We start from the raw sequence: 18,360 nt of genomic DNA on the forward strand, positions 1-18,360 counted from the left end.
GGCAACACAAGTGCTTTTGAACACTGTAAATGAGCTCTCTCTTTTGAGGCCCTGTTGAAAGGAAATTAAGCCTAATATAAAAGTATCATATCATCATTAAAATAACTTCATAAAATAACATCACTTACATAGCAGAGGGCAAAAGTTGTGGGGAGGGGCCTGCAGATTTACCGAGGTCCATTCAGTTGTGTACGGTGGAGATACTGGCAACTTGAGTTCCTGTTTTTAAAGCAGCACAGATGGTCAGGTAAAGGAACAGAGAAAGAAATAAAAAGTCTAGACTTTTTAAACAGATGTTAACAACACTTACTTGATTTTTGATTCTTATTTAATTTTTAAATTTCTAGAATCAATGTGTGCCACTAACAGGGCAAGGCCAGTGAGCCCAAATGCCAGTGCCATTCACACTGGTGATGATCCTGATCTTTATGACTGCTTCTTGAGGTGAGGCATGTGATCCTTTATGGGTTTTGGTTTTCTTTACTATGCACCTGGAGTTCACTGTAGCTTGCTGGAGTGCTTCGTGGCCTGTAGTGACTGGAAGGGAGCAGTGGTCCTCCACGGTAACTGTGATTGCTGGGGACTGGACTTGAAGTGATCCATAGCTAGAGTATGTCTCTCCTTGAAGTTACCATCTCCATTTTCCTGTCCTATGTCATCTAAATTACTCAGTGGCTTTTCTGTCTACTAGCTAGAAAAGTGTCTTAAGGTCTTAAAGTTCAGGAACATCATCAGGGCTGGTTTTAAAGATGAGACCCAGACCCAGGAGGGAGCAAGACAGCAGTAAGCAAAGGCTTGTCTCAACTGTTGTGTGTGTGTCAACTGCAGCTTTGGCTCTGCTAAGAGGTTCGATACTCTTCTGGTCCTGTCCTGTTGTGGCTCTGGATGGAAGAAGAGTGTCTGTCCCTGAAAACCTGCTCCTTCAGTCCCTCACTGCAGCCTCTAGCGGGACTCAAATGCCATGGAGAGTGCTTGTACATCTTCCTTGCAAGTTTTATGTGACCTACTGTCAGGTGAAGAGAAGTCTGAAGTCTTGACCTGATCAGGGGCATGAGTTACAAATGTCCCACTCGGAGTCAAACCTCCGACTCCAAGGCGTGCATGAGATGCATGGAAATCAAAGCAAAATTTTAGCTCTCAGACTGTGTCTTCTTCAGGCTTGAAAAGTAGGGCAACATTTTTGACTTTGATAACTTTTTTCTGTGAAGAACATGGGATGAAACACACTGAAATTATGGATGAGCTGGGGCTTGCATGAGGCGGTGCCAGTACAATCATCACTGGTGCCAGCGCAGGCTCCGAGCTGACAAATGCTGACTTCTAAGAGGAACTCTGAAGACTGCAGAGAGAATTGAAGTTATACACAACCATAAATATTTAATTCCTATTATTGCATGCTGAGAATTGCAGCACTGTCTGCAAAACACTATAAAACATAGCAGCGTAAAACATATCAGCAATGCAAATATGCTGTAAATATTATAGGGAAAACACAAGCATAAAATTAACTCTTAAGCTTATTTATAACTATAGACCTCAGGATTCTCTTGTGCATTGTGGTGATATGTCGTAATTATACCAGCAGTTCAAAATGACCAATTTTCTCCTGGCATAAAATATGTTGCGATTTAATTAAAGCAGAAAGCTAATTTAAGTGGAATTGAGAAAGACTAAATCAATTATGAAGAATGCTATTAGTAGATTTTAAAGTCTAGCAAAATTAGTCAAGTTGTATAGCACCACATTTTCTCCTTTTTAATGTAAGAAGAAAGATTAGTTCATCATTGTTTCCTCTGGTTCAAGGAGGGTAATTCACAAAATTTGAGGAGGTAACATTTTCAATCATTAAGATGTAATAAAATAATCACTCAGACTTCAGTGGCATTTTGGCAGAAACAGATACTTCTTTTCATTGAAAACAGAGGTAGTCCAGCCAAAACCTGTGCCTTTGGTTTTGGAAGTGCTGTGCCAAATCCTTAGGAAAGCTGTCATTTATTTTCCTCATGCCCCCATTCTGCCCTGTAAGCCAGGTTTCCCAAAAGCAATGATTTTCACGAATGAGGAGGAATGATGTCTTCAGGCATGACGGGACATGCAGTTGGACCACAGAGCTTGGCCTACAGCAGGGGCAACGCAAGTCAGCAATGACAGTTACTAGTTCTGCTTTGCCAGTGTTTTTGATGAAGGTAGATTCCTTTTTATTTGAGATTTTGCTTTTCTGTAGCAGAAGTCAGGAATAGTAACCTGCTTTTCAACTCTTTCTGTTTTCAATCAAATTTCTTACCAAGTAATTTTAAAGAATTCTCCTCCATTGCCCTTGTCCTGACCTACACAAGTTGTGCATCTGGATTGGTGGTTACTTTATAAATATATCAGTATGTTAAACCTATTGAAAGCTAGTGAAAGTGCTAGAGGTGCATTTATTATTCCTGAATGTTATGATGTGACAGTCCTTCCGCATTGCCAGAGAAGAACATTGTGTCTTCTCAGTACACATCCTTTCTTCTGCTCTTCCCTGCCCACTCAGTGGCTTGCTTATAGAAAGCTAATGAATGCTCAACTGAAATAAGGACGTTATCAACTTTCCTAGGTGAGGAAAACTCCACAGGGGATAGTTTAAGAGGCTGGAGCTGCTAACAGAAGTCATACCAGTGTGGCTTCGAAGAAGTCCTGCGGGCTATGGAGCTGAGGTCTGGTAGGGTCAGAGGGGCAGGACCAAATCTTTGCTGATCTGTGGTTTAGGGGCTGAGATTTCTGCCTGTTTGTAACAGGGATGGAGAAGTGATCATAAATCCTCAAAAGCCCTAGGATGTATCTTCTCGGGTCATGGCCATAGGCTACTCTAGAAGACACGTAGTGTAGTGGAATAGCTTTACTGCCCAGCCCTCTTATCATCAGACATCATCAGACAAATGCAAAATCCTGAGTTGAAGTGGTTCAAAAGGTTTTCAGTGACTGCTTAACTTGCTCTCAGACAGAAAGTTGTTTGCTGAAGCTGTTCAGGGTGTGGGGGTGGTGATTTCTACCTCAACGTCAGTGCTATCTCAAACTAACTGAGTTGGAATAATCCAAGCCACTGCACTTTGTACTAAACTGGACTGAGAATATGTGCAAACCCGTTGACTACATCTCAGATGACCTCTAGTTGGGCAGTAGTAATTTCACTGCTTACAGTCGTGTAATATAGCTGGAGTCTTTATAAGCTTCTAACAGCAAAAAGTTACATTTGGCATTGTTATTTATACCAGGTATATGAATAAAACAAATGATGTTAGCTAAAGTGATTTTCCAACAGAAATACATCTATGCTGTCAAGTCTAAAAATGTTGTATGATCTCATTTCTTCTCTCCCTTGTTTCCTCCCTCTCCCCCCTCTTCCCTCCCTCCTTCCCCATATATATAGAGAGATGATTATACTTGGAATATTACTATATTATTGCCTTAGATGAGGTGACAATAAAACCCCACTACAGGGAAAGAAAACTCCAATAGGTATTCCCACTAAGCAATTTAACTCAAATGTCTGCATGCTTTCACTTTTTGTAGTAAATCTGTGTCAGTCAGACTGAACGCTTTAACACTAATTCTGAATGTTCCTGGTTCTGATGGACGGTCTCACCTACAAACACCATTCTCTGGCTTCATCATTCAAGAGTTTCTTTCTCCTATAATAACAAAAAATGCTCCTAGAAGTTTTTAAAATGCTATCTAATGATCGGTCATATGAATTCATAAGTTAATTTAAAAAAACTGTGCTTGGAAGCTGGTAGAACTTCAATGACCATTTAATGGTCCAAGCTTAAGAGGGTGTAAGTTCTCGGGATCTTTTATCAGCAAAGAACTTTTCAGTATTCAGAAAAACTGCTTTGCAGCACTCAAGCAAAAAGCCAGCCATGCTAAAGTAAAGTCTTACAATGCTTCAGAAATGAATTTTGGAAATAATAGTGGTAATAATAAATCTTCTCAGAAGAAACAAAAACCTTGCTCATGACTTTATATATCTTGCTGAGAAGATGCTTTTTCAAGGCTTGCATGAAATCAGCTAATGGTATGCTGTCAAGGCTCTGATTTCATTCAGCAATGGTTTATATTAATTTTTAAAAAATTTACTATGCACTGGCTTAATCTAAACTGAGAGAAAATACTCTTCATTTAAATAACACTGTCTACAGATGATTATGCAATAGTGCGATATTGGCTATGAAGTTGGTTTAATTTAATTGGTACAGCCAGTCCTTTGGGGCCCTCGTTTTAGGAGACAGCGATACGCATTTCTTTTGCACAGCACCCTCGACTTCCGTTCCCCAGGACTCATTTGCTACATTTATTTGGCAGGAGGAGCAAGTTTCTCTGTTCAACTCCTGCTCTCCAGCCGCTAATCCTTCTGGATTTGTCTGCAATTTTGACTGCAAAATGCCGTCAGGGTACCCAAGCCAAACGAGCCGACTCGGCACAGGAGACAGCTTTGCCCTAGCAGCGAGCAGCTTTAGGTAGGGGTGTTCACCCCGCTGAGGAGCGACTCTAGCGTGACGGAGGGCAGCACACCTATGTCGTGTGTACCGGCTACGGTACTTTGGTATGCAGGTGCATTACAAAAACGTCCCATTACAAGTAGGTGTATGAACACATAATTAAACCTTAGCTGGTATTTAGACTCTTTTATTTACTGTAAAAAAGCCTGTAGTGTGCAGCATACTGCTAATGTCCTGAGATTCCTGTTAAATATTAATTTACCAGCAGGTTCTGAATTTACACTCCAGGTAAAAACTTGTACGTTTGACATTACAGTTTAAACTGGTGCTTGTTGCAAGTCACTCAGAGATGGTAGATTTTTCTCTTTCTTCAGTTTACTTTCCCACAGGAAAAACGGTGAAGTTTTGGCCAGTGATAAAGACAGGGGATATTTTTACGTGATTCTAAAAGTCCCCCCCAGGGTCTCCAAGGTTGCCTGTTGGGAGAGTCCTTGTTGCTGGTGATGAGAAAATGATATTACATAGTTAGTCTTAAAAATTAGGGGAGTATATCTACCGTCTGCTCAGAGCTGGCCCTGCTTCAGGCTCTGCCAGGCTAAGAGCTATGGAAGACCCTTTCGAACTGATGTGAAATCATTACTAACAAAATTTATAAGGATGAAAATGAACTATTGTGATTTTCTGCGGTTGGTCCATTTGTTAATGCCAAGGACTGTTCAGGCTGTGGCTGGTTCACGGTCTACCTGCCAGAATGCTGCCGTGTGCTGGTGCCAGTTAGCCAAACTGGTGTTAGCCCAGCTGCTGGTTTGTGCATTCAGCTTAGGACACAGTATACGCTCCTGCTTGTCCTTCACCCTGTGGTAGATGGGGAGGCACCTTTTTCTGCTTGTGTTCTGCTGGGTCCTTCCTCTCCCTGGGAATGTGGGTCTGGGTTTCAGGACCTTATAAGCTGGGATGTACCTGAGGTGCACAGCTGGAGCTGAGGAAGAGGGTGGTGTTCCTGGCTTGCAGAAGAGTTGTTACTACTCAGATCTTCTAGTCTTCACTCCTTTTACCCTTTTAGCCTTTTGCTTCCTTGAACCCTCTTCCTGCTGGTAGCAACTCTCCTGCCAGCCTTAGATGGTCCTGTTTTTCCGTACACACTCAGGGTTGTCATCCGTTAGCTCCTGTGCCAACATCCTGCCAGCCCGTTATTATTTGCAAAACTTAGAGGTGAAAGTCCACAGTAAAATATCAAAGTAGCTAATGTTAAGTTTCCTCCCTGAAAAGCGTTTCCTCCTCTTTTGTTTTGAAATATAATGGCCATGCAGCTCCTAAGTGTTTTCAGGACTGAGTGGTTTCAGGATTGCTCTTGTTCCAGGAGAGGATCCAGTACCCAAATCCTTATTTGAGGGCTGAGGTCTAAATTAGGAATGCTGGCGTCTCTCAATTCACTGACATTAATGAGATGTTTTCAGAGAGCTCCCCGGCAGCACCCAGTCTTTTTCCAGCAACAAGACGTGTGGATGTATATTCAAGACACTTCCTTTTGGGGCTTATTCTGCCGCTGCCTTTGATTGCTCTTGTTTCTCTAACTTTTTTCCTATTTCTTTTCCCTGCTTGTTTCTCTTCTGTTTTCCACCAGCTTCTTTTAAAATTTCCCCTTCTCAGAGGGTTTCACTGACCACTCGCATTCCTTTCTCCCACAGCGTTCAACTCCCAGATCGCTGGTGCTGACACTACAGTGCTATAACTAAACCTAGTTTTGCTAAAACCGAACGAGCAAAATTAAATGCACGTTAGCTCGGCATTTCAGGCTGCCTGTGGACTGCAGCTAACAGCTCCAAATCCATTAGTGCTCAGCCAGCAGTAAAACACTTTTCATCATATCTGTGAGAGTTAGAAATGCATATCAAAAACCATGCGGTTAAGGCTCCTGATGATCCGAATGCCTCCTCCAAGCCTCGTAAATATGTAAAGTTGTCACATATTTCATGCTCATAATTTGCCGTGGACATGAACTACCAGTTTCTGCTTATGTAAGTTGAAGCAGAAATGAGAACTTCCTTTTTTTTGTTTTAATTTCAAAATGTTTTTCAGGAAAGAGGATGGAAAGAATGGGAAGAACACTAAGTAAAGGATGATTTGTACTTTTGCTTTTCCTTTTTTTTTTTTTTTAAACCTAACTTTCCTTCCCAGCTAACCCAGGTGGCATTTATCGGCTAATAGGCTGACTACTCACTTTTATCAGCTACACTGTCACAGCTGAATACCTCCTCAAGTCAGGGTGGTGACACTCGTTGTGTGATGTCTGCTGTGTTTCGGGGTGCCCTGGGGACCCAGCTGAACAATTTCAGCGCTTACAAGGAATCTGCCATTGCTCGAGGTGGAACATCAAGAGCACGTATAGACACCAGGAGGCAAACTGTAATATAAGCTCACCTGGGGGTTACACTTGACCTAATGTTTCATCCAGTTCTGCATAATGGAATTGAGAGAGAGGTGCTTGATAACACTAATTAGGAACTGGGTATTAAAACTGATATCACTAAGCAACAAATACAGTTGCAAGAGAGAGGATTAGAGGAACAGGCACAGTTCAGAACTGAAATAGTCATCTAATTATTTCCAATTCCAGTTATGCCCAATGCACGCTCTGAACTGAGTGTTTAGCAGCACCTAGTGTGTTACCCTCTGAGCTCCCCCAGCAGCAATAGTTTTCACTCACTTGAGAGATTTTTTTTTTAAACTCTACGGTGAAGCTGCCCGTGCTGTAAAGACCGGGACAGAAGAACAACCCCAAAGAGTCAAGTAATTTCCATGATATCTGTGGCAGGTGGAACCCTAAAATTTCTAGCTTTAACATTAAAAATCACAAACACAAAATTGAAACTTTTGTGGACAGGTGATAACCAATACACAATGTCAGCAAAATAATAATGTTGTCAATAAAGATTCAACTGAAAAATACTAACAGAAAATATTGCATCTTCCTGGAAGCTATACCAATGCAAAAATGGTAAGCAAGTCTTCAGTGTTTTGCATTTCTACTGGGGTTTTATGCAGTTCAACTTTGAAAACCCATATGTACATGAACAATTTTTGAGAGTTTTATGTTTTACACTACTTTATGCAAGTATGTTTTGAATATACATACACTCATACTTTGTGGAATACTCTCCAGAGGTGATGCAGAGGACCCAGTATAGAACGAATAACATTTTTTATCGTGTGAATAACTCAAAAAGTGATGAGCCAGGCATTATATAAATGTTAATCTTAGAAACTTGCGCACGATTAGGCAAGGTTTAAATGTCCTGCAGAAAAGCAGTGGTTTTTTTCATCATAATATTTAAAATGAATTTGTGGTTTTTTCTATCAGGAAAGACAGATTCAGTGTTAACTAATGAAAACACAATTGCTGTAGGCATAATTCGTCCTTACAAGAAGGAGATATGGAGAAGAGAATGGATGTTTTGATCCCTGGAGAACTGAGTAGATGCATGTGCTTATGTTATCCATCTAGTGTGTGCCTCTGCCTTTCATGTAAAGCTGGTGCTGTGTGCTTTGCTGGAGCACCACCTCGTTCCCAGGAAATGAGGGTGAACTGGAAGCTTCACTTTCTAGAGCTCCAAATTCTCTACAGCTTTTGTGATTGCAGAAGTGAAAGGGTTTGTTACAGATATTTTTCCTTTCTGTTTCTGTTATCTTTTTGCTTTGGTATCCCTCAGGCAGCTAATGTGCTGGATACAACATGGATACAAACTCCTCGCTGTTCAAGACAATGTTAGGTTTAAAGATCAGGCTTGCAAAGCCGGTGTCGGGCTGCGGTGTTAGTGATGTGTTTGCCCCCTGTCCTCAATGCGGCTGAAGTGGCAGTCGGTCAGCCGTGCCCTCCTGCAGGGCCTGGAGCAGCAAGGTGGCCTCGTGGCGTGCGTGCTGCGCTCAGGAAGGCATCTTCCAGCCGCCCTGGTCGGCAGACATTGCTCAGCCTGACTCACGTTTTTAAAGATCCTGGGAAATCGGATGATGAACAGCCCAAATGGAGCTGGATTTGGCCAGGAGAGTGGACTATGCCTGAGGGGATTTTCTTTGTTTTGTTTTACTTATTTAGATACAAATGGAAGTGCAACAAATGTCGTAGAAGCCCATGGGAGCAACCTTCATCTCCTCTGGGTTTGCTGTGTGAGACCTGATTAACCATGAAGAGTTACTGCAAGAGTAACCCCTTGCTTCTGGAAACACGATCTCTATTGGCATGCTTCACTCTGCCAGCTTGCGCATTAGAGAAGTGAATGGGGGTGGAGAATATCTAGAGGCAGCGCCTGCCTAATGTTTTTTTTTAATTCAGTCATGGTCCTGGTCCTCACAGCATGCTGTGACAGTGGGTGGCACAACCCATTTATCCATTTTTAATGGTGAAATTCAGTTTAAACAGAGAACACGTTGAAATCCTATGCCTCCCTATGTCAATGAAAGCACTCTCAGTAAGTTCAAATAGCCTAATATTTATTCTCCCCCTCAGGCACCAAAATTTAAAAAGAAATGATCACTTTTTTTCAGTTGTATCTTGCAGAATCATTTCCATATTCTGTAGCTGAGATATAAATGTGATGGATTTGATGATGTACTGAGCTGACCAACAAGAGCACATTAAGTAGCCATAATGAAACTTGGATTAGGTGCTTGGGTGTACTTGTTGTGTCTAATTTTTTTACTTATGTGATCCTGCCTTACCATAATCTGTGTGCTCCACTGTTCTTATTCTCCCATACCTCTATGGAGAACTTCTGTCGCTTCCTTAAAATGGGTGCTCAGTCATACATGCAATTGGATATGTCCTGTAAAGGCTGTTGCTCATACAATGAGCAAAGAAAATGGGAGAAAACAACCTGCAAACCACAAGCGTGTGGAAGACAAAAACAGGAGTTCACATAAATTAAGCTTATTTGAGGAAAATGTCTGTTCTCGGAAATAAAGGTAACCAAGTGGAAGACAAACCTGTGCTGTGTTATTTCAGCCCGTATTCAAAAGATGAACTAACAGCTCATTTTGAGGGCCCGATTCCTATGCTGATGCAGGTTCAACACATTTCTCTAAATGTTGGGCAAACTGCAAGTTGTATGGAAACAGTGGGATGCTGATACCCAAGGCTGCACCCAGAAATAGATGAGTGGTGGTGAACATACAGAAAGGCAGATTTACTATGTGTAATATTTTTGCAATGGTCCAAAATGATGTGATATGAAAATCAATGGATTTAATAATTCTAATGAGAAAAGTGATAAAGATTACTGATTTTAATGAGTTCTTACAGGAAAGGCTGAAGGCTTTGATTCTACTATTTGTTCACATATTTTAGAGAACAGGCTCCTGCTTTGCACACACATGTAGCATACTAATAAGGTATTATTTTCCGCCTCTCAGATCTCTTTTGAATTCAAATATATCTATTAGCACCTTTACAGCACAGCTTATGCATATCCCAAGCCTATATGATTAACTATTTCTACTGTACCATTTGGTGGGTGGCATTGCAAATTACAGAAAAATGCAGAGAGGCAGGGTTTTCTTCTGTGCGTCTTAACACCCTGGATGGAAAACGCGGGGAGGAAAAAAGAGAGATTTAAAGTCATTTGGATCTGCGTTATTGGAGCTGGCAGGGGTCCAGACTTTGTCATTTTAAGGCTGTATGAATATGGGTCAGGACGCTGACTGGTGGAGGGAAGCCTTGATAAGGGTTTTGAAGGCTGTTTCTAGCAGAGGTCAGTACCAGTAAGAGTGGTGCTTGGTCTGGTGGAGGAAATGTGTGTGTGTGGCTGAGAATTGTTACCCAAAGTAAGGTCCAAAGAGAGAGCTGGTTCAGGACAGCCAGGAGGGGAGGCATTGTATTTTCCTGACTCCGGGCTAAGGTCTTTGGCGGTTCCTGCTATGGCAAGATGATGGTTGAAGATGGGCACAGACCTTGCATAGGGAACCGAGGGAGGAAGAACAGGGGAAAGCTAGGAAAAAGGGCTTGTTTTGCTGCCACTGTGAAACGCATCAGAGTGGTGAGGCGCTTACCCCGTACTAGTCATCAGCCTGCATGCCCCGATGCCACTTTCAGGAGCACCCGCCTGCCTGGCTTTTGAGGGCTCTTGATGTGGGTAAAAACAGCAGTGAGCTCACTCTGGTGCTCCTGGTAATTGCTCTTTCTCCACGTGCTTCGTGGAGGCCTGGGGCTGTCCTCACCTGGCCTCTGAGAGTGGCTTTAATATCCAAATGGTTCCGTTGGGTTTTGCGTTTCCAGGCGACTCTGAAGGCTGCACTCCAGTCCTGGGAGGGCATCGGGGGTCTTTCTGTTGAAGACAATGAGAGCTGAATCAGGCCTGCAGGCTGCATCGATCTAGGGTTTTTTCCTATTACATGCAAATTTTTCTAGCAGCTTAAATTGACGTGTTGGCTTTTCTGAAAAATACAGCTGATGTGATGATCCATCTCTGGCAGGAGACCTGGGGTATGGCAATATTGATTATCAACCGCTGCATTTGTTCTCAGGCTGTTTTGTGGTTTGAGGGAGCACTGCGTGGATTGCTTCCTCTCAGAGGCGTCTCTGGATTGAACATCTTTTTCTCCTTGACTGAAATAGGTTAACCAGTTGCAAGTCAGTCATGGGATGTGTCCACACTGGAGCCGGTTGTAAGTCCGTGCTTCAGCAAGCTCAAGTACAGCTGGCAAGGTACGTGGTAAGAAGGAACTCGGCACAGACCGCAAAAGCAAGGCAGGTATTTATGCAAGCTCTCAGAGTCCTGACAACTCTCCTGCTAGCGTTATCTAGGCTAGCTGGCTTAAAACTAAGCTGCCTTGATGTTTTACTACTCTGAAATTTTGGCATTGGGGTCAAAGAGCGGAAGATCAGTCTGCCAGGTGGTGGTGCCTGTTAAGTGATGGGGTATGGGTCTGCACCACTTACTGTGGGGGTATAAAAATGGACTGTTTCCTTACCTCTCTTTGAATTTAGTACTGGGGCTACACTGTCTTCTGGAGTGGTGACCTGCTCCGCCTCTCATTTCTGAAGGCTGGCCTGGGCAAACATCTTTCTGACCCCGATTTTTAAGTGTTGCTGTTCATTGCAGTCCAGATGGGACAAGGACAATGTGCTCTTCTATGCTTTCTTCCAAAGGACTATACAGAAACTTCAGGGAAGTTTGGTTTCTAGCTGCCTGGGTGGGACAGATACTGTAAAACACTTGGATCCTGTCCCCAAATTATGGAGTCTTTTTTGAAGATACTACTTTTTTTTGGTCCTAAAACTCCTTGTTGCTGATGAAGCTGCTTGCCTGGGACCTTTTCTAGAGTAGTGTTGTCTTTTATGTTGTAACATGCTGACTAGCTGTCATCATGAGCCACGGCCGTAGAAAAATGTCTGCCTTAGCATTTACAATAGCGATGCTTAATGGATTTGGCAATTAACTGGAGTTGCAACATGAACAACTCTTGCAAGTTAGATAAGCCTGAGAGACTAATTGTTATCCTAAACTCCATTAGCTGAGTTTAGCTTGGATGCTCTTTAGTCACCCTCTGGTATAAGACTCTGAAGCCAGTGTCAACATTTTAAAGTATATCCAGTTCGTGACTTGTCAGATTACAAGAATAGCCCCATTATGCTAGACCAAAGGCCCATTGAGCTCAGTATCCTGTTTCTGACAGTAGCTGATAATTAAGGAAAGGGTGTAACGGCAGGGAAAGTATTGAGTGATATTTCCCCAATATGCTCTCCCACCCCTCAGCAGTTTATGGCTTAAAGATTTTCTGATCTTTGTGTTTAATAACTTTTTGTGGACTTTTCTTCTGTTAATTTGTCAAATCCTACTATTGCTTTCAGCATCTGCAGCATTTTTGGCAATGAGTTTGGCAATTTAATGATTTGCTCTGTCAGAAAGTCCTCGCTTTTGTTCATTTTAAAGCCCTGACTGAAGATTTCATGTGATGCCCCCCTAGTTCTTGTATTTTGAGAAACAAAACTCCTTTTTCATCATCTCCTTCATGCCACTCATGATTTTATAGAACTCTAATGAGGACCTAAACTGAGTGAGTTTCAGTGTATGATTTAAGGCTCTGTTATGGCTTATGCTTTCTGGCTGTTTATATTCCATTTGCTTTTGCTTTATGTTTATTTCATCTTTATTTCACTAATATAATCAGTCTGAGAAGATTATTTGGTCTAATTAAGGCAGAATTAATCCAGGGACAGTGATAATTTGAGAGCCAGGATTTCAAGGTAGTTTATTTAATCTATGTGTCTTCAAATCCTTTGGATTCAATTTGCCCAGCTTTCATACTGATGGATGCTGTATTAAATTATTTAAATAGATGAATTAAATTTGGAGCAAACAGAGGCTAATGCATTTCACCCTCAAATAACACGCTACTGTAGCCAGAGAGCTTTTCTAGAAGAACTGAGGAGACAGTCGTGAGCTGGAAGCATTGTATGCAAAAGAGGGGGCAAGGGCCACACGCAACCCCCTTTGATTTATCCTCTAGAACTAATTTGCCAATTCCTTGTGGTCAGATTAGCAGAATGGAGCCAAGAAAGAAACCTCACAGAGATCGACCATGAGAGATGGAATAATAAGCAGCTGGTGCTCAGGAGAAAACTCAGACCAGACTTGCAGAAATGTAATTAGCAGTGCACTGGCCGAGCTGTTTGCATGGCCAGAGCTTGCACAATGCCCATCTGGTGGGCAGTGGTAATTTTTAGTGTCTCATTTGGTGAGAGGAAAAAGCCACCAACTTCCTTCTCACTAAGAATCAGGATGGCTGGAAAGAGATATGAGAGATGGAAAAGAGCAGAATATGCTCTTCAGTACTCAGGGACGCTAGATGGGGATATTTGCTCACTTTGCAACTCTTTGTACCCCCCTCAGTTTCGGCGTGGTGGTGATGTTACTGAAACATTTAGGCGAGGAGCACACCGTGAGGTGGTGGTGACTCCAGGTTGAAGTTATCCCAGGGAGGGACGGCGACATTCCAAGGAAGTGATTGATCAGAGGGGGTCGCGTGGGACTTGTGGGGCAACCTACACCTTTTGTTGCCATTTCTCATTCTTCGGTCTCCATCTCAAACAGAGCTGTCCTGTCCAGCTCAGGACATGCTGAGGTCTCTCTTCCGGCTGTGAAACACAGCTCAGCATCGTGGGGGAGGGGATGACCATCGCTCTTCCTCTGCAGCTGGAGGAAAAATGGACAAATCTTGCCTGTGGAAGAGGGAGAACCAAGACCATGGCATGTTACCTTTGTGGACCTGAAGCATTGCTGCTGCAGGTGTCATCGATGTATTTTTTGGGGTAGGGAAGGGACCTAAAGTTACTCTTTGTATTCCTTTCCTTTCCACATGTTTGCCTTGCCAAGGGGACGTCATTCAAAGCAGGGTACTCCTTCCTGACTCTGAGGTCTTGGCTACCCATGACGCATGACCCAGGGTGAAGCCGGGCTGCCGAGAAGGCTGGCTCGCAAGGACAGCACTGCTGCCTTTGCAGGCCCTTGTGGAGCCGCTGGACTAGGGTAGGCTTTGGGAAACCCTGGAGAAGAGCACAGGCACAAGCACAGGGGATCCGCATATCAGTGGTACCCGGGACAGATTTCAAAGGTGACCGTGGGATGCAAGATAGAGCTGACATGTTCTGGCTCTGTGGGATGCTGGTGGCAGTGTTGGTTAATGCTGCTGTGCATGTTTTGTGCATGGTCAGGTTGCAAAAAGGGCTCTAAAGAAATTAAGAAAGCCTTGAATTCTCTGTCAGGCTGATGAGTAGAAAAAGAGTAAAACAGGTGTGGTGTTGCCAGTCTTCAAAATCCATAAAGGATAGACCAGGGCTTTTAGTAACATCTGCGGGACAGATGTAATAGAAATAACTCAGTTGGATCAAATGTCTACATTTAGTGAATTAGGAAGGTCTGTTGATTTTTTTTTGGTTTGCTTGCTTGTTTAAATGCCTGTAGTATGCAATATAGTGGAAATCCTAGAGGAATAGTACCTAATATTTAACTTAATACCTTATGACTTTCCACAGACTTTAGGAGAGTTGTATGAAAAATTAAGTTAGCACAAAAGTTTTCTGCTAATACAGAAAACTGAGATCTTCTCCAAGTTCCTTCTTGTGTTCTAGAACTTTTAGGAAGTTTAGGCTTCGGTGTAGTAAATTGGTTTTCAAAAGCAACAGATATCCTTTTTTTTCCAGGTGGGTGTACTAGCTTCATTCTACTTCTCTTAAAGTTTGTTTATTGCAGATATTGTATACTGCCTAGCAGTTTGGCATTTGAATCCCTTTTGTGTAAAATTAACAGTTGATGTGAAGCCTCTGGCTGAGCCAGTGGAGATTTTGGCATTTCTCTTTTCTCAGGATCAGAAGGCTGCCTGAGCTAGATTATTTTCTTGGTTTAGTTTCTGACTCTTATTTTTTGCTCTTCTGCTTTTGCTTTGACAGTAGATGTTTAGATGAAAAAAAAGGGGTGGTGGAAGTTTGTGAGTAGCTCCTTTGATGAGGATTTGTGATGTGAAACATTAATTGATATCAACATGTGCAGAGTTAAGCAACTGCTATTATTGAAATAGGATCTCTATCCTTTTTGTATAAAGGCTTGTATTTCTGAAATGGATGGATTTCTCAAGCTTATTTGGTTTGGATTTTTTTTACGTGGAAACAGAGTTTTTTCTTCAACAAACTCCAGTCTCCAATCCCTGACTTTGGGCTTGCCTATATTTGGAAATGTCCCAAAATAGCTATTCCAGAATAAGCTCCCAGGAGGATATTTTAGAACTAGATTTAATTAAATTGGAAATAGGAACTCTTATTTTGGAATAAGAGTGCCCGCTTTGGGATTTATATTGAAATAAACCATCTCGGAATAACTGTAGCTATTTTGGTATATTTCCAAGAGCAGACAAGACCTTAGCAATGTTCTGAAATAATTATATTAAAATCTCACGGATGTGATGGATAATGGAGAAAAATGCCAATACTGAGTTAGAAAAAATTGGAGTGAGTCTGTCTGATGGTGTCATACACTTTTCAGTGGGGTTTTTTCAGTTTAAGCAAAAGGTCCCACCCTTTGGGCTATGTATATAATCCATTATTAATATTGTAGTAGCAACCCGACTGTGCTAGGAACAGTCTTACAGACACAGGTCCCACCTCTGCACAACTCGCAGTCCAGAAAGAATCCAATTACTTTGTAATGCTATAGATGTCAGCAAGTCTGTTTTGCAGATAAAATAGAGGTTCTCGACTCTTTATAACACTCCTTGTTTATAACACTCCTTGTTTATAACACTTGTTTATAACACTTCTTGTTCAGGCAAAACTGCTACTTATGACTTTTTGCTTGAAGGACAGCAGAAGACAATAGTTACAAGAAGACAGAAATGAGAGGAAGCACACATTTGTTCCATATCTGTAGTTATTGTGCCACCCCTCCCTGCTTAGTTTACTATAGATAGCACATGAGTCATTATTTACAATGGCAAATGCAATGCGCTTCATTACAACCTGTGGCAAGGAACTGGTGTAGATGTGAAATGAATATGTCACCCGTATTTACATACACATAATATGTATGCAGAGATAGTTTAAAGTAACACTTTCTCATTCGATAAGGAATGCTCACGGCTGAGAAAGTTTTGCTTTTCTGGGTACGTTTTTTTCTCCTCCCTTTAGGCACTTCCATTTGTGCCTTGACTCCCAAGGAGCAGAGGTCGCAGGGGCTTTCTCCGTGCAAAGAAAAGGTCACGCTCTGTATTTACCCGCGCTCTTCCTCACTTTAATCTTCCACGTACTTTCAACGCTATTTTGGTCCCATCCTGTAGATCTAAAAAAAGATGTAGAAATTCAGTGGCACGATTTCAAGGTTATCCCACAGGCTAGCAAATCCATAATGTGATTTTTTTTCCCTTTATGGTACATCATAATAAAAGAAGTTGATATAATATGAAAGGGAAAGGCAGCTTCTACTTATCAAATTATCATATCTAGCATCAAGCTCATGCTTGAAGGTAATTTCAGCTAATCCTTTGTAGCAATAAATATCTATTTCATTTATCACATTGAATTTGTTTCCCCTTCACTTCATCCAATTACCTTTTCTACGACTGGAAAATATATCAGAGCTGTCTCCACACTGTTTTTATGGATGTTACCTCACTATTCTCTTCTTGATTTTTTGTCAGGATGTGCTTTAATTAAAATGTTCATGTAACTTGTGCAAGATTTTCCTTCAGGATCCAGATAATTGTTACGTTTGTTTTGAAAAGTGGAATACAGCAGTGCCAAGAGCTGGGCTAGGACTGAAATTCTGTGGGTGTGGAAACTTCTACGCAGGTTGCAATAATGCCACAGTTCAGGATGTTATAATCAGAGGTCTGTCAGCATTTCTATTATAAATCTCTTCATCTAGTGGTTTGCTGTTTGGCTATTAACGTTTGCATAGGAAGTACGGATGTAAATAGCCTCAAGCAGGCAGCCTTTTTTTAATTAAAAAGACATACAGTTTCATAGTGTAAAAATGCAGTTGGTGCTGCTCACCAGATAGGTAGCTGCCACTCAATAGCTCCATATGGGAGTGACATTATCAGCTGCTCGGAGAACACAGATTTTCCCGCTGTTTTCCTACAGAGCCTGAGCTGTAGGTTCCTCACACGATGGCATCTCAGGGATTCCTGTTTCTGAAGGGAGTGTGTTCGTGTGCACAGTGCGGGGAGGGTGCTGCTTTCTTATCAATTGTATGTTGTGTTTCTTGCAGCTCCTTATCCCCAAACACGTACAAACTGTGGCGTTATAGTGTTGGTTGCTTATATACGTTGTTCATATCCAATACAGGCTTTTTTAGCTGGGGTGGTATGGAGCCAGAAGATGGATTAAGACAGAACGAACTGAGTGATTCAGAAATCTTGATCGGTAAAGAGTTGTCATTAAATGGGGGAGTTTTTATTGGACTCTGCAGCCTTGGCTGCTTTCCTCCAAACTACTCACGAATCCTGACAGTAACAAATAAGGTAAAAATCTTTGTGACAGATATCTTGTAGATATCATGGAGGCTTCCTCATGCGAAGTAGTGATGAAGAGAGCTCTTCACTCTCAGCTGCAGAGCTATCCAAACTGCTTGGCTGTACATGTCGCTTCACCAGGTGTACACAAAGCTATCCTGAAAGCACGTTGGAATAAGGAAAGAAAACATCGGGGGCTATTTCATCCAAGAAATCTTGAAATAAACATCTACAACATCTTACACAGGTGCCAAAAAACTGCTTCTCCTTAAGAGAGGGAAAGGAGTGGATGACCAAAGGCTCAACCATTGGAGGGTTGTCAGCCATCAATGCGAAATTTCTGTCTTCCTTAGGGGCAGCCTGAGAAAGCAAGAAAAGGTATAGGAAAAAAGGCCAATTTGTTTGAACCTCTTTACTGCCTCCTTCTCAGTGTATGTCCTTTAAAGGAGGTGATACAGAAGACTAATTACTGAGGTTAATGTCCTGAAATGCTTCCTTACTGAAAGTTACTATGCGTGGTGGAGGAGACATCAATATCTGCAATCGGTCACAGATTCGTAGGGGAAGATGCTGACCTTTTGGAAACTTTGGGGTTCAGGCCTCTGATGTCAACAGAGTTAGGTGTTGCCTGAAATCCTCTCTTTTTATTTCAACCATCATGGAAATCTGTGAGCAACAAAACATTTGCAGCATGAATGCAAGAGAATGTAAATCCTGAATAAAAAGGGATGCATCTCCCTATCCGTTCTGGTGTTTATTTAGAAACATTCAGGTTTGAGGCAGATGTTGGCAGGTTCTTTCAGCTGGGAGGACTCCAGGTGTTTCCCGCTCCGCCCTGGGTTCACGCAGAGCACCGCATCCTGGAGGAGCTCTGCTGCTCTGGGATCGTCTG

Source organism: Calonectris borealis, chromosome 1 (assembly GCF_964195595.1).
Source record: "Calonectris borealis chromosome 1, bCalBor7.hap1.2, whole genome shotgun sequence".
NCBI lineage: Eukaryota > Metazoa > Chordata > Aves > Procellariiformes > Procellariidae > Calonectris > Calonectris borealis.